Consider the following 15,149-nt stretch of genomic DNA (forward strand, 5'->3'; position numbering starts at 1 on the left):
CACTGTTGTACATATAGATAGCCTTCGTATTACATTATACTGCTTTGCTCTTCACACTACATCACATTCGCTTCCAAATGTGACTGGTCCAGGAGTGAAATTGCTAATCCAAACCAGCCACTGACTAGCCAACAACACATCAGATTTTTCTTTCTTATGAATATGAGCTAAGAGACACAGAGACTATAGAGTTCATTGGTGAAGGAGTGGGACAGAGGTTAAATTCATTCAAAGATAGAAATGGACCATGGCAAACCAAAGCTATGTGTCAACTAAAATTATGGAGAAAGAGAAACCATGAGTAAGTAGAGAAGTTGGTCTGAAGACAGAAGCACCAGAATGGAGCACATTCATGGTAAAAGGAAATAGAAAATAATGTGGCTCCAGGGCGAGGGGTGAAAAGAAGAGTCATGGCTCCTGATGATCCTGTTTCAGTGACATTCATCTATTATTTTGTTTTTTTGCCTTTGAATTCCATGGGGTATATTCTAACAAAATCTCCTTTTTTGTGTTAGTTTAGTGTTTTGTTTTTTGAAGCCAGTGCTTCCTCCCTAAAATAATAATATTAAGAGGGAAAGCATAGAACCTATTTGAGGGAAACTATTATTTATTTAATTGAGAGATAGAAACAAAGAGATAGAATAAGTGGAGAAACGTCTTCTGTTCATTCATGCAGACGCTGAATACTGTGGAGATGTCAGTCTTTTAAAAATGAATTGCTAGGGCTAAAATAATCAATGAAAATTGGATTGCAGTCTCTGTTTATTATTTTGAATTGAGAAAATTATTTTAAAGTTCTGAATAAATCTAATAAGCAATAATACTATTATTAACAACATTTACCTAGAGATTACTATGTGCCGGATAATTTTTATCTATTTTTAACTAGTTTCCACGAATTAAGAACAGGATAACTACGAATAATTGTGAAAGTTTTATTTTTTATTTTTTTAAAAAGATTTTATTTATTTATTTGTCAGAGCGAGAGAGAGAGCCAGAAAGCACGAGCAGGGGGAGCAGCAGGCAGAGGGAGAAGCAGACTCCCTGCTGAGCAAGGAGCCAGATGTGGGACTTGATCCCAGGACCCTAGGATCATGACCCGAGCCGAAGACAGATGCTTAACCAACGGAGCCACCCAGGCATCCCTAATTATGAAAGTTTTAAAAAGAAAGAGTGGTAAGGGAATACTGGCCCCACAAAACATGCTATAAAGTACTTCATTAACCAATGTGATACCTGTTCAAGAAAGTAAATAAGTTGAAAATGTATTCATTTTGAATTTATATTCATATTTCTATATATACGAGTATGTCATATATTCTATATATGATAGCTGCTAATTTTGATATTGTTTTGAAAGGTCAACTTAGATTCTCACTTTATACTCTCAAATAAGTTACATTTGGATGAAGTAAAAGGATCAGAGCCATAGAAAGTTGACAGTGGCTATTACGGCTTCCCCTCAGTTAGTTTCTAGATACATGTTCCATTTCATTTCTTTAGCTGTTTTTCATTAGTTATACTTTCTAGACTCTCCGTAATTCTGGCCATACCAAAGAGCCCTTTCACCCATGTTAATGACATCGGCATTATCTCTTGAGCTGTTTTAAGTAGGTAAATGTCTTTGAATTATTACCCTATTTGCAAAATGAAAAATGGTTTGGAGGTGGAAAGCCAGAAGGACCAGCTAGGAAGCTATTATAGTCTAAGAAGGACAACAATGGCTCTGATTAAGGTGGAGATTGTGAGCAAGCAGAGGTGTTTAAGAGTTTATGATTGATGGGACATGAGTTCTGGACAGTGGTGCTATTGGCTAAGATGGAAAGGTGGGAGGAGCAGACTGCATGGAATTTATGAGTTCATTCTTCGGCTGAGTTTGAAATGCTGCGAAGTATGGAAGTGGAGATGGGTGGTAGACCTTGAGACACATGTACTTGAATGGAACTCGTGAATGGAAATGCAGATTTTGGAGTTATTGGTGTATAGATAGTAACTGAGGCTGGGAGGCTAAGTGCTTGAGATGGTTAAAAAAGTAGCCCACAGAGTTGGAACCTCCCTGACAGGTCCTTAGCCTAGGAAGGCAAGAACTATCATGGAGAGCATAGTTGCAGAGGTGGAGGTGACCCATGGCCTCAATGGCAGAGAGCCCCGCTTACCAAAGTTAATTTAGCTACAGCTCCTCTGAATGTTCAGCCAGCCAGCAACTAAAGTCGTTGCTAAGCTCTGATATAGCACGAATCCGTAAGGAGACTCTCCAGCCACTTGGTGGCAAATTGACTTTCTTGGGCTTCTTTTGTCCAGAAGGGCCAACAGTTTGTCCTCATAGTAATAATCTTGTCCTTTCCCACTCTGGGCTCTGCAGGCAAGGAGGTCTTAGGCCCCCAAGAGTGAGAACAGCCGGGTCTTAATTACGTTGTAGGCCCAACTGCTGCCAAGTGCTCTGGTCTCCTTGTGTCCAGGGACTGCAGACAAGAGTCACGGTCTTGGCAGGTGTGGTTGACCATGAGAAGTGGAAGAAGCAGGGCTGCTGGTGCACAAAGGGGCAGGTGGAGTGTGTTGGCCACTCTCTTGGTGGTTCTCTTGGGACTGTCATGGTTGCCCTTGTCTACTTGTGACCTGAGAAGAGATGAGGTTTTCTGGGCTGTGCCACAAATAAGCCACTAAGACCTGAGGAAGTGATAGTCGAGAGGTGGAGATTTAGAATAAATGCTGGAGGTTACTTCCTGGATTCATTGGTGGTGGGTGACAGGGCTGTAACTTTTACTTCTAGCTCCTGTGGGAAGCTAAGCCCAGAGGAGCCATGGGAAGCTGCTTGCACAAGCATGTAGAGAAGTGGGGCTGTGGTGCCCAGAGGGGGGTCATGACAGCCATGGGCCACAGCACTCCGATCTCTGTGCACCGGATGCAGGTAGCTGACACGCCCTGCGCTCTGCACCTCCAGGTCTGTGCCCTCCAGGCGGCTCCCAGCCCGTGCGTGTGCTGGTGTCGGTACTCAGGTCTGGCCACTTCTCTCTGTCCTGAGGCTCCTCCACCGGCTGTCTCTTTATGGAACTCGTGCGGGGCTGGCAGAGACTCAGCCACATGGTGGTCTGGGGGCCTTCCTGCCATCCTTCCTCTTTTCTTCCCCTTTCCTTTCATGGGTGTCAGGCCTGTGACTTTGCGTGAGGACTGTCCCTGCCTCCTCCTGCTCCCTCTCCCCATATCTTCCGTGGAGTGCCCCTCACTCAGTCTCCTGTACTCCCCACTCCCCTTTGGCATCTGCTTCATTGAGGACCTGAGCTGACCCAGGGGAGCTTTGTGTCGGCTGAAATCAGGGAGATTGTTTGGGATCTCTGAGATGTCCTGAAATGGAGGACTTGCTTTGAGTGATACAGAGATATTAGGCTGACAAGTTTGAGGTCACATTTTGGGAAGATTTTGAATATTCTATTAAGAAAGGCAAATTTTATTTGAAAAGATACAGGGAACAGAGACCCAGTAGAAAACCACAGTAGAGGAAATCTCACTGAAGCGAACAGGCTGAAAATTGGCAAGTGTCTTAAAGGGACAGAGGGGTGTGGACACAGGCTCCACATTGGGGTTGGTTGAAACCACTGACGGGGGCTGGTTTAAGTTGTGAAGCCTGGCTGTGAGTCTTACATAGAGACAAAGCCGATTTTACAGCCAAAGGGAATTTTGGTCATCCTCTAACTGTAAATATTTCCATCACAGTGTTGCCTCTTGTTATGGTCTGAACGTTTGTGTCCCCTCCCCCCACAAATCCTTCTGTTCAAGTCCTAACCCCAACAGGATGGTGTTAGGAGGTGGGGCCTTTGGGAGGTAATTAGGTCATGGGGTTGGAGCTTCATTGATGGGATCAGTGCTCTTATAAAAGGAACCCCAGAGTGCCTGCGGAACCAGGGAGTGACCCCCACCACCTGCCCCTGATCTTGGACCCCTGAACTATGAGAAATCACCAACAGGCTAAGACAGCTTTACTTTTGGTTTCTTCTCCAGTAAGTTACAAGTGTTCATCCACTTCGACTTTATCTAATTCTTGAGTTTTAATGTTGTGGGTAGGGCCAGAATAGTGTCTTCAGAAAGGATCTGACCCCAGGGAGGCAGAACACAGGGCGTCTGCATTGGGGGTAGACTGAGGAATGTCTCAGAAGACTCAGAGCCCTGCCAGATGTCCTTCTAGAGCCCTTGGAAGTCTAGCGTTAAATACAGTTGGAGTTTTCCATAATTTCCTACCAAAATGTAAAAACCAGAACAAAACAGACAGCCTCAGAGGAGCAGCACTGATGTCCGCACAGACCTTTCGAGGGACCACTGAGGACGGAAGGGAGTGACACCAGCCACTGGTGGGGAAGTACACCGAAGCCCAAACACCCCTGTTCCTCACCCTGTCCCTCCAGCTGGAGGTCAGAAGAAGCCTCAAGCCACTGCTACATGGCCAGAGTATCATGCGTGAGAACTTTCAAGACAGAGATTTGACTAACTCCACCATAACTTTCCTTGGCAAGTTAGAAGTTTTTCCAGATCGATGGCCTTTGTCTCTGTGATATATCAGTGAGGTGGAAGGTGGTGATGCATTTTATAGCAGAGAAAACCAAGACACAAGGAAATGAGGGAACTCTTGGGTGTCCTGGAGTCTCCACTGGCATTCTCTCCACTAGGTGACGCTGTCTTGTCACATGTTCAACATCTAAGCCTCAGAGGAAACCCGGTTCAAAAAGAAGAGAGCACCCAGGCAAAGGAAAGCAACTAAGGTGCCTTGGGATGCAGCATAGCACATTTTGGGCAGAGTGGGAGAACTTGGTGCTAATGAGGGGAACTCCGGCTGTGCCCCGGAAACATGTTTCAGACCTTGTACCTACGTTTGGTCTCTTGTGAAGTCGTGTTTCGTTGCAGAGCGTTTCATAGTGCCTTGCCGACTCCGACCAAGCTAGCCCGTGATCTGAATGCCTGGATGGTTGACGAGCCTTTCTGATGGGAACACGGAGGCAGAGGAAGTCAGAAAATCCTCAAAACAAATGATGAGCGTAAACAGTATATCATTCCCTAAATGGCTTAAGAGTATTTGCAGCATAAATGTCACGGTGGGTCTTCAGTGATTCAGAGAGAGTCCATAGGAGAATCAGGAACTTGAAACCCACTGCTGGACCCAGAAACCTCTTTTCCTACTAAACAAACTGCAGGAGACATTTTTTTCTCTAGGAGATAATTTCTAGCCTACAAGCAGTGGCTTCTTTATCAGGTTTGTTTGATTTTAAAAAATACATTTATCCTGTTTTTCTCAATCACAACTGACTCCTTGTCTCTGAGCTGCTGTGGAGAAAGGTTTTCGGATGGGTGCTGGTTTAGCAGGTCGCTGTGGGCAGGAAGCTGAGCTCCCCGGGGCAGGTAGCATGGCACTAAAGGCATGGGGGTCCATCTCGAGGCCGATGCTGTTCTTTTTATCTGCTGTTCCTAACAGGATGCAGCATCTTTCCACGTAACAGAACTCCCACAGAGGTGAGGGGATGGAGGAAGCAGGCTCGTGGGAGGTGGTCTGCCTTCTGCAGGGTGCTGGGCACAGAGCAGTGGGCCTCATGGGGCCATCACTCCATGCAGTTCTCTGTGTGGTGCTGCTGTGGGACAGGAGGTCACATGAGGGCCGCGGTGTCTGAGATGTGCTGTGTGAAGATGCTAAGTCGTCACCTGGACCTTTCCATTCCCTGTGTTCAAGTTGATAAGGCCTGTGGTGGTTTTTGCCAAATTTTTAAATGTCGAAACTCCGTCTTATTGGTACTGAGGTAACAGGAACATGGCCTTTTGATTGGGACTTACTGTTTTGCTTAAATCTCTTCCTATTTCCCTTTTATTACTGTCTTGGCAGTGAAGGTTTTGGCAGAAACTGATGCCAATGCAGAGCTTTTCTGAAGGGTCTCCTTGCAGAATGGGGGAGCTCAGGAAACAATCTGGGAAGTTGCTGCACCCAGAGAGCTAGTGGAAGCTGCGAGCCGGGGCCAGGGGGGAAGGGGGTTGGTGCCTGCAGGATCCGGGGAGCTGGAGCTGGAGGAAGCCCCCAAGCACGAGGACTGGCCTTGGAGATGTGGCTCCCTGGCCACCTGTCACCTGACTGAGTCTCCCAGTGGACTCACCCGGAAGCCAGAAGTCACGGGGTCTGGGAACGCACTTCCTCCATGGCGGGCTCCTGTCCCAGAGTCGTGCAGAGAAGGCTGGAGAGTGGTGGTGAGGATGGGAGAGAGTGTGCATGGTCACGCCAGTGTGGCGGCCTGGCAAGGGCAAGGGGGCGCAGTGGGCATCTCTCTCGGCCTCCCATGTGTGCACATCCTCTGCACACTTGCCTCATAAGTAAAGCACCTACATTCTGCCTGAAGAAGCAGCATTCCTTGCTTCAAAGGATTTTGTCTGAATTTCAAGATATCTCCCTGCTCTCAAATCTGTGGTATTCTGAAAATTGATGAGGCTCTATCATTCTTTTGGTCCTGCCACCAAGATGGTAACAAAGGTCATTTCAGAGGACATTATTCCCATTTATGAAACTAGCACGTGTTTTTAACCTAGGAGCTGAACATTATGAGAAATGAAAATTAAACTTGTAGTTTATTTGGGAAGCATCGAGAGATCTTTAGTTCTCTTGTGAACCTCTGCAGAGTCATGTAGAAAACCTTGCACCTGCTTGTAATGAGAGGGGAGAGTAAATCCAATCTGACAATAAAGCAACAAGAACCTCTGTGGAGAGAGCCTCACGGGTGTGGGTGGGAATGGGCCAGTCCACGGGTCGCTCGGGCGCTAACACATGGGGTCCGTTGGGCTGAGTCTGTCCTGGCTGAATGTGTGCTGGGGACAGCCGCCCTCTGGCCAGTGGTTCTGTGCTGCTGTTTCCAGGTGCCTTAGCTTTCAGGACACGCACAGCATCCCGTGGCTGGGAGAGTCTTGTGCACGCACAGGCAGGAGCAGGACTGAGCACAAGGCATTTGGGGAACAGAGGTGTGAAGGTGGCCGCAAGGGCCGCGCAGCGAGGTGCAGATGGAGGAGGAGAGACTCCTGCCCGCGGCAGGGGAGTGGCTCTCAGGGCCTCCTGCAGGGGGCGCCTCCTGGTGGGGAAGATCTGTGTTGACCACATTTGCAGCTTCCTACACTTCTTTCTCACCTGTGACCACCGGCGGGTCTGTTCCCGACCAGTCCTGAGCCCTCCCGGGCTCCTGTCCTCGAGCTGGAGGAGCAGTGTCCATGTCTCACCACTAAGTCTTGCCGTCCCCGGTACCAAGATGGGCCTCCATGCCACACCTGGCCCATCCGCTCTGGTGCAGGCAGGACGGAACAGTTTCCGATATCCATCATCAGTCGTGATGCACGAACCTTAACCTCAGGAATGCAGAGCTTCTCCGTGTCTTGGTTTCCTTCTCTAAATGGAGATAAATGGAGTTTTCCCATATCTGCCTGTGTCCCCGTCCCCACCTGTATGTTGAAGTCTGAACCCCAGCCCCTCAGAACGCACCTGTACTTGGAAAGGGGCCTTTAAAGACAGGAGTGAGTGGAAATGACATCACTAGGATGTGCCCTTAGTCCCCTCTGACTGGTGTCCTTATAAGAAGCGCAAGGGGCAGCAAGGTGGCTGTCTGCGAGCCCTGGAGAGAGGCCTCAGAGGAAACTAGCCCAGCTGGCAGAGCTGTGAGGAAATGAGGTTCGGGTGTTTAAGCCGCCCCGTTGTGCTGGCCCGAGTTCCTAATGCACCGACAGGGTGAGCAATGTGCTGTTGGGACCCTGGCAACCCGACGTTCTCGGGAGGTACCTATAATGTCCCGCACTAGGGATGGACCGTGGGCATCACACACATGGACCTTCGGGGGATGGGTTTGTGACTGGGCTACCTCAGACTACATATCATAGGCACCTATAATGAGCCATATTGCATGGAAAAGAAATCAATCTTAAGCCATCCATTATTACCATTTTAAATTACTATTTGAAAAAAATAAAAGTGTATATAGGTGTATACATGTATCCCTCACTTTAATTCATAAAACAAAGGGCAGCGGGTCTCTTTTTCGTCACTATATTACAAGTAGGCAAAATACTTCTCATGCTAACATTTCAAGTTCCTTTTCCTGACAGATCAGTGTAGCCCGAGCGAGGCACTTGAGAAGAGCAATGTGACCGTTACTGAACACGTCACCCAACGCCCGTCTCATACCACACACACGCACAAGCACGCACTTCGCAAAAACACACCTACTTGCATACGTGATGACCTCTTCGCTTGGAGCATGCCTAAATACACGGTGGAGTTTGTCTGGACTGGCGGCCTGTATTGAATGTGTCTCTGGGTATCACGAAATACCCACCTATGAGATTAATTTCCCAGGGTGTATCTGGCTCCTTCGGCCCGTGTTGTATGGAGTTTTCTGGTTTGTCCTTTCTGTGGGGTGGGAAGCAAGCTGAACTGTGTGAGCTAGGAGGGAGATGTGAGGCCCAGAACGAGGGGCTGGGCCCAGCTCCACATGCCCCAGATTAGCTCCTCAGCCAGGAGGAGGCAGCGTCTTTGAAGGAGACCTGCAGAGAGGGGCCCAGAAATTGGGCGGAAACAAGTGGAGGCCACGGGGAGGTTGAAGGTCAAAATTAAAAGTATCGAACAGGAAGAGGAGCCAGTGGTGGCGGCCAGGGGGCAAGGTTGGCCAGTGGCCATTCTCACGGACGACACTGTTTCACTGTTTGCCTTGGCGCGCCTTCTGAGGGCTCTCTGAAATGTCACCGTCAAGGGCACGCCTTTGTCTGGCTCGGAGCTGTCGCTTCCTCAAGGCAGTGGCTGACACGGTTTAGCGCCTGTCCAAGCAGATAGATTCTGTGTGTTTCTCTCTGGACTCAAGCAGAATTGATCCTAGTTTCTTGTGCAACGTATTAATAATAGAGGAGTTTAGATGGTGCATTTTCCTTCTTGCTGTTCCAACAAACACTCTTAATTGCACCAGATCTTGAGATTTAGAATACATAATGATACCTGTAGGATACATGTTAAGCATTATCGATGGCTTACTTTATTTTTTCTTCTATTTATTGTGAAAAATTTTAAGCCTAAAAAGCAATAGGATAGAACTGACACAGACAAATAGGCACCACGTTCTTCGTGAACATATTGCCAGAACGTTTTTGCTGAAGCCTATTCAAGCCGATTATAGATGTTCTAGACATCAGGGTGCTTTATCCGGAAAAGCTTCCACACATATTCTTCCAGAACACGGGAATTCTCCTATGTAAACACAATGCCTCGATCACAACAAACAAAATTAACAATTACCATGGAATGTTCAGGCTGCGTCCCTAAGTCACTGACTGTGCCCTCAATTTGGTAGGTCACTTTATTTCTGTCTCCAGCACCGAGGGCCTCAGACTTCCCGTTTTACTTGCTAAATGGTGGATAAAGCGCCCACATCTCCTATTTTATGGGAATATCGTAAGACCAGGAAAAATAGACATGGAGTCCCTCTGAAAGCACAATATTAATTTCAGGGATCACTTTTATGTAGAAATGAGATTCCCCAGAGACAAAGTGGGTGGGACTTTCTACATCATCACTCCAGCAGGTGTAATATGGGTTTAAGAGAAGCTTTTATGTTTCGGGGACTCCCCAGACCGGAAGCCCCCATCACCTCAAGAAAACGATCTCCAGCGTAGGAAGGGGTGATCACTGAGGCCAATGAAGATATCCTGCCTCACAGATAACAGCTCGTGGGACGCCCAGACAGCCATTACCCTCCGCGAGCCATCAGGCTCCTCAGCACTCTGTCCACAAGAAAGAATGCTTCTGGCCCATCCTTCCAGAGTTTCTCCAGGTTTGCTTCTCCTCCCTCCAGTCACGGGGATCTCTTCAACTAACCCCACACTCAGAAATGTGACATTGGCTATAAAACTTGACCTTATGAAATATGGCATGTCTTAAATTAGGTATTTTTTAAATGTTCTGGGTGTCTGATCTCTGCAAGTACATTGTTTGCCCCCCAAAGCCTCGGCATAGTATCATGGACACTCTTTACGGCACTGAAAGCTCCTGTGATGCTCTGAATCTGTGGTAGTCACAGATCATAATTATTGCTCAATAACTGAGAAGACTACCTTCTTCATCTCTGAATAGTAAGTGAAGAATGGGGAGCAGTGCCAATTTTATAATTTTGATTAATTTAGTACTTAAAGACAGAGGGTTTTTAATGATAAAATTTATGGAATAAAGCCCCTGGCTTCTGTTGTCGCCATTCTTCTGGGAAATATTTTGCATCCTTTACTTCCTTGAAGAATTTGACCTTAGATAAAAATCAGAGGCATTAAGGACAGGGGACAGCAGTCTTTGTGGAACGCCTCCCATTGGCATAATTTCAGAAGAAGAGAAGCCTGGCCAGGTAGAAATACAAGATTCAGGACAAAACCAAGGACTTTTAATGATTAGCTCAGTCCTATAGTACACTAACAATGGAGAGCGAACACCCCAAACCTTGGTAATACCTTTTCCTGGTGTTCTCATCCTGGGTCACTCATTACCCATTGTCATCAGCATTTATCGAGTACTTAACCTGAGAGACACTCACTGGTGTGTGGTCGTTAAGAGCTTGGGTTGGGTTTGAATCTGCTGATTTCTTACTGACCTTGAGCAATCTCAAGGCTCAGTTCCTTCATTTGGAAAAGGGGGATCGTAGTAGCACCCCTCTGTACTGTTTGGTGCAGCACCTGAGACACAGGCAGTGCCCAGTGGACGTCTGCTGTTTTTGTTAACACGTGGCGTATGTAGTTCCTCTGGTATGCCGGCGTGTGGGCGTTGGACTCTGCCCAGAGCCTCCTCAGGCAAGTACAATTCTGTGCACAGGACTAACTATAAAGTATGGGTGGATTACACAGAGGTGGGCTGTTCAAGGAGGACTGGAAGGGGAAGCAGGAAAGTTCTAGTCCAGGGACCCACGTTCTCCCTGGTCCCAGTGTCTTCATCTCAATAGAGAGGGATTCCATTTGATGAATAGCTCCCAATGTTTTCTTCAGTGCATTGAGCCTGTAAAATGCTCTGTGGAAAACATTGTCAAATGTCTTCATTGTCAAATGAATTTGGGAAACAATGAACATTTTTTCTCCCTCTTGGAGAATCACAGTGTCTTTAAATACTCTGAATTAAAGAAAGCTGCTTAATTTGATTAAACTCAGAGTTTCCTGAAATTGTCTGTTGATCCTCTCCCCCTTTTGAGTTTGTAGGATATACTTTAACTTTCTGTAAACCTAATGTTTCATGAAACAGCCTGTAGAAAATGTTGGACTAGGGACCTCAAGTCCCTTTGAAAAGTCTATTTTTAGGTATCATACAAGGCTGACATTTATCCTTAGTCTCTGTGCTGATGCCTTTTCTGATGTCCTCACACTTGAATATCCTCAGTACTACTCCTTCTCTGTGACCTCAGATTAAACTGTGTTTCTAGAAAGTTGAGTTATACCGTCCTTCAATTTATTGTTTAGATTTTGCAAAAGTTTGTGTACTTTCAGGCTCTCTAAATTATACTTCACAAAATAAAGTAGAATTTTGAAACTATTATTATAAATGGATTATTAATATTTCATGAAGGAGATGACATTGGGACCACAAAATTAGCACCAGTAAACTTTGCCTGTGAATTGAAAATCCCCTTGTAAATACAATATGATTTCACTCATATGTGGAACTTAAGAAACAAAACAGATGAACGTAGGGGGAAAAACAGGGGCAAACCATAAAACAGACTCTTAATTCTAGAGAACAAACTGAGGACTACTGGAGGGGAGGTGGGTGGGGGGATAGGGGAAACAGGCAATGAGGATAAAGGAGGGCACCAGGTTTTGTATATAAGTGATGAATCACTACACTGTCCACCTGAAACTAGTATTACACTGTATGTTAACTAACTGGAATTTAAATAAAAACTTGAAAAAAAAAAGAAAAAAAATCCACTTGTAAAGCCTCATACACGGCCATTTAGGGTAGCAATGGGTAATAATTACAATAATACTTACTTTGTTCTTAGGAGTCAGAATATATCAAAGGGGGAGAAAGCAATGAATCCTTCCTTTAGTTGGAGGCACAGTGTTTAATGTTAAGATTTAACCAGTAACCTTACTTAATCATCTTTTAAAAATTTATGGGCCACGAGAGCCTATTGGAGATGAAAATTATACAGATTTTCATAAAATGTAAAGAGGGGAAAACTGGCACAGGTTATAAGAAAACCTAATCTTGGAGTCCAGTGAATGGGAAGCGTGTTGCTATAAAACCTTGTTTGTCTTGAACACGGGGAATGTTCCCTTTCACCCATCTGCTGGTAATCTTTGAAAGTCCTTGTCAAAGGTATGAACTCTGCTGTTATTTTTGTTACAGGAAGCAATACCTTGTGAGCAAAATTTAGTCTTTTTGTGTAACTGAGAATCTTGCAGTTCGTCTGGGTCATGATTCTGAAAGCAAATTTTGTTTTGTCCGTGAGGTTGCCATAGAGGCTGGACAGTCTGGCCTGTGGGGACAGAGTTCTCACTCAGCCACTAAGTGGATGAGTGAGTCAAACCTCCTTTTGCCTGAATGAAGAAGGGAGAGCATAAAAGGACCTCTCTAATAATGTTGCTAAGAGGCCCCATAAGAAGGGTATGTGAAGCTCTCAGTGTTTGGCTTATGGTCCTTGGTAAATGTTAGTTCTTGTTATGAACTTAGATACTAAAATGTCCACAACACCCGAAGCAATCTATAGATTCCGTGCAATTCCCATCAGTATGCCAGTGGTATTCTTCACAGAAATAGAACAAAGAGCCCTAAAATTTAAATGGAACCACAAAAGACTCCGAATAGCTAAAGCAATCTTGAGAAAGAAGAACAAAGCTGGAGGTATCATGCTCCCTGATTTCAAACTGTATTACAAAGCTATAGTAATTGAAATAGTATGGTATTGTCATAAAAAGGAACATATAGACAATGGAACAGAGTTGAGCCCGGAAATAAAACTGTGTATATATGGTCAATTAATTACAACAAAGGAGCCAAGAATGTACAATGAGGAAAGGACACTTTCTTCGAAAAATGCTGGGAAAACTGGACAGCCACATGCAGAAGAATGACACTGGACCACTGTCTTGTACCATACACAAAAAGAAAAAAGATCTCAAAACTGATTAAAGACTTGAATGTAAGATCTCAAACCATAATACTCCTAGAAGAATATATAGATGGTAAGCTCATCAACGTTGGTCTTGGTGATGATTTTTTGAATCTGTCACAAAAAGCAAAGGTGACAAAAGGAAAAATAAACAAGGGGAACTACATCAAATAAAAAAGCTTCTGCGCAGTGAAGGGCACTGTCAACAGAATGAACGGCAGCGTACGGAATGGGAGAAGGTATTTGCAAATTTTACATCTGATGAACAGTTAATATCCAAAATATAGAACAAACCCATATGCTCAACAGCAAAAAACAAACGGTCCAATTTAATAATGGGCACAGGAACTGAATAGACATTTTTCCAAAGAAGACACACAGATGTGGGTACCTGAAAAGATGCTCAACATCATTAATTATTGAGGAAATACAAGTAAAAACCACAATGAGATATCCCCTCATACCTGTTAGAATGGCTATTTTCAGGAAGGTCAGAAATAACAGCTGTTGGGAAGGAAGTAGAGAAGAGGGACCCCTCCAGCACTGCTGATGGGAATGCAAACTGGTACAGCTGCTGTGGACAACAGTATGGAGCTTCCTCAAACTTTTAAGACTAGAACTAGCATGTGATCCAGCAATCCCACTTCTGGGTATTTATCCAAAGAAAACAAAAACACTGACTTGAAAAGATGTCTGCACCTGCACGTTCATAGCAGAATTATTCACAATAAGATATGGAAACAACCTAGGTGTCTACTGATGGCTGGGTAGATAAAGAAATTGTTAAACACACACATACACACAGTGGAATACTACTCAGCCATAAAAGGGAATGAAGTCTTGACATTGTGACAACACGGATGGGCCTCGAGGGCATTATGCTCGGTGAAGTAAGTCAGACAGAAAAAGACAAATACCACATCATCTGATCTCTTGTATGTGGAATCTAAAAACAAACAAACAAAAAACCGAGCTCATAGACAAACCGAACAGGTTAGTGGTTGCCAGAGATGGGGGGTGAGAGAAATGGGTGAAGGGGGTCAAAATATAAAAAGAAAAATAAAACAGTAATGCATATTCACCTTAGAAACTTTATGGATTACAGATACACAAAAGGGAAAAAAATGCAATATAGACCATAACTTAGCTGAGCAGAGGATTGCCTCTTTCTAATAAAAATGGAGGCCACGAAAAAATATATATATTTTAATTCTTTATTTAAATTAAGTTTAGTTAACATACACTGCATTATTAGTTTCAGGGGTAGAATTTAGTGATTCATCAGTTGCATATAACGCCCAATGCTCATTACATCAATTACCCTCCTTAATGCCCATCACCTGGTTAGCCCACCCCCCCACCCACCTTCCACCTATATTTGACAGAGATGTTCGCTTAATAAAATTCTGCTGTTCTCCACAGGGAGAGATCAGTGACATCCAGTCTTAATAAAGATGAACAAAAAATAACTTCATATTTTAGGCAAGAAATACGAATCAAGGAGCATTTGTTGAAGAACGATGTGTGGAATCCTTAGTGTACTGTAAGATTCTGTCTTTTGCTGTCCATACGTCTCATTCTAGGACACAGGATCTGTGAAAGTTACAATACAGCTTACTACCACGGGTTGAATTGTGTCCCCCTGCAACTCCCAAATTTGTGTGTTGACGTCCTAACCCCCATGACCTTGTTTGGAAATGGTCATTGCAGATGAAATCAAGTTCAGGTGAGGTCATTGGGGTGGTGCTAATCCTATATGCCTGGTGTCCTTACAGAAAGGGGAATTCAGACATGGAGATGGACATGCAGGGAGGACACCGTGGGATAGTAAGGGGGGGTCATCGACAGGCCAAGGGGAGTGCCCTGGAACGGATCCCCTCAGAGCTGCAGAAGGGGTCAGCCTGGTCGTCACCCGAGATCGGGCTTCTGACCTCTGCACGGTGTAGGCTACTAAGTTTGCGGTGCTTCGTGATGGCAGTCCTAGCAAACTACCACACTTACCTGGATCCTTTGGGT

Source organism: Ursus americanus, chromosome 3 (assembly GCF_024610735.1).
Source record: "Ursus americanus isolate L20-20 chromosome 3, mUrsAme1.1.p, whole genome shotgun sequence".
NCBI classification, from domain to species: domain Eukaryota; kingdom Metazoa; phylum Chordata; class Mammalia; order Carnivora; family Ursidae; genus Ursus; species Ursus americanus.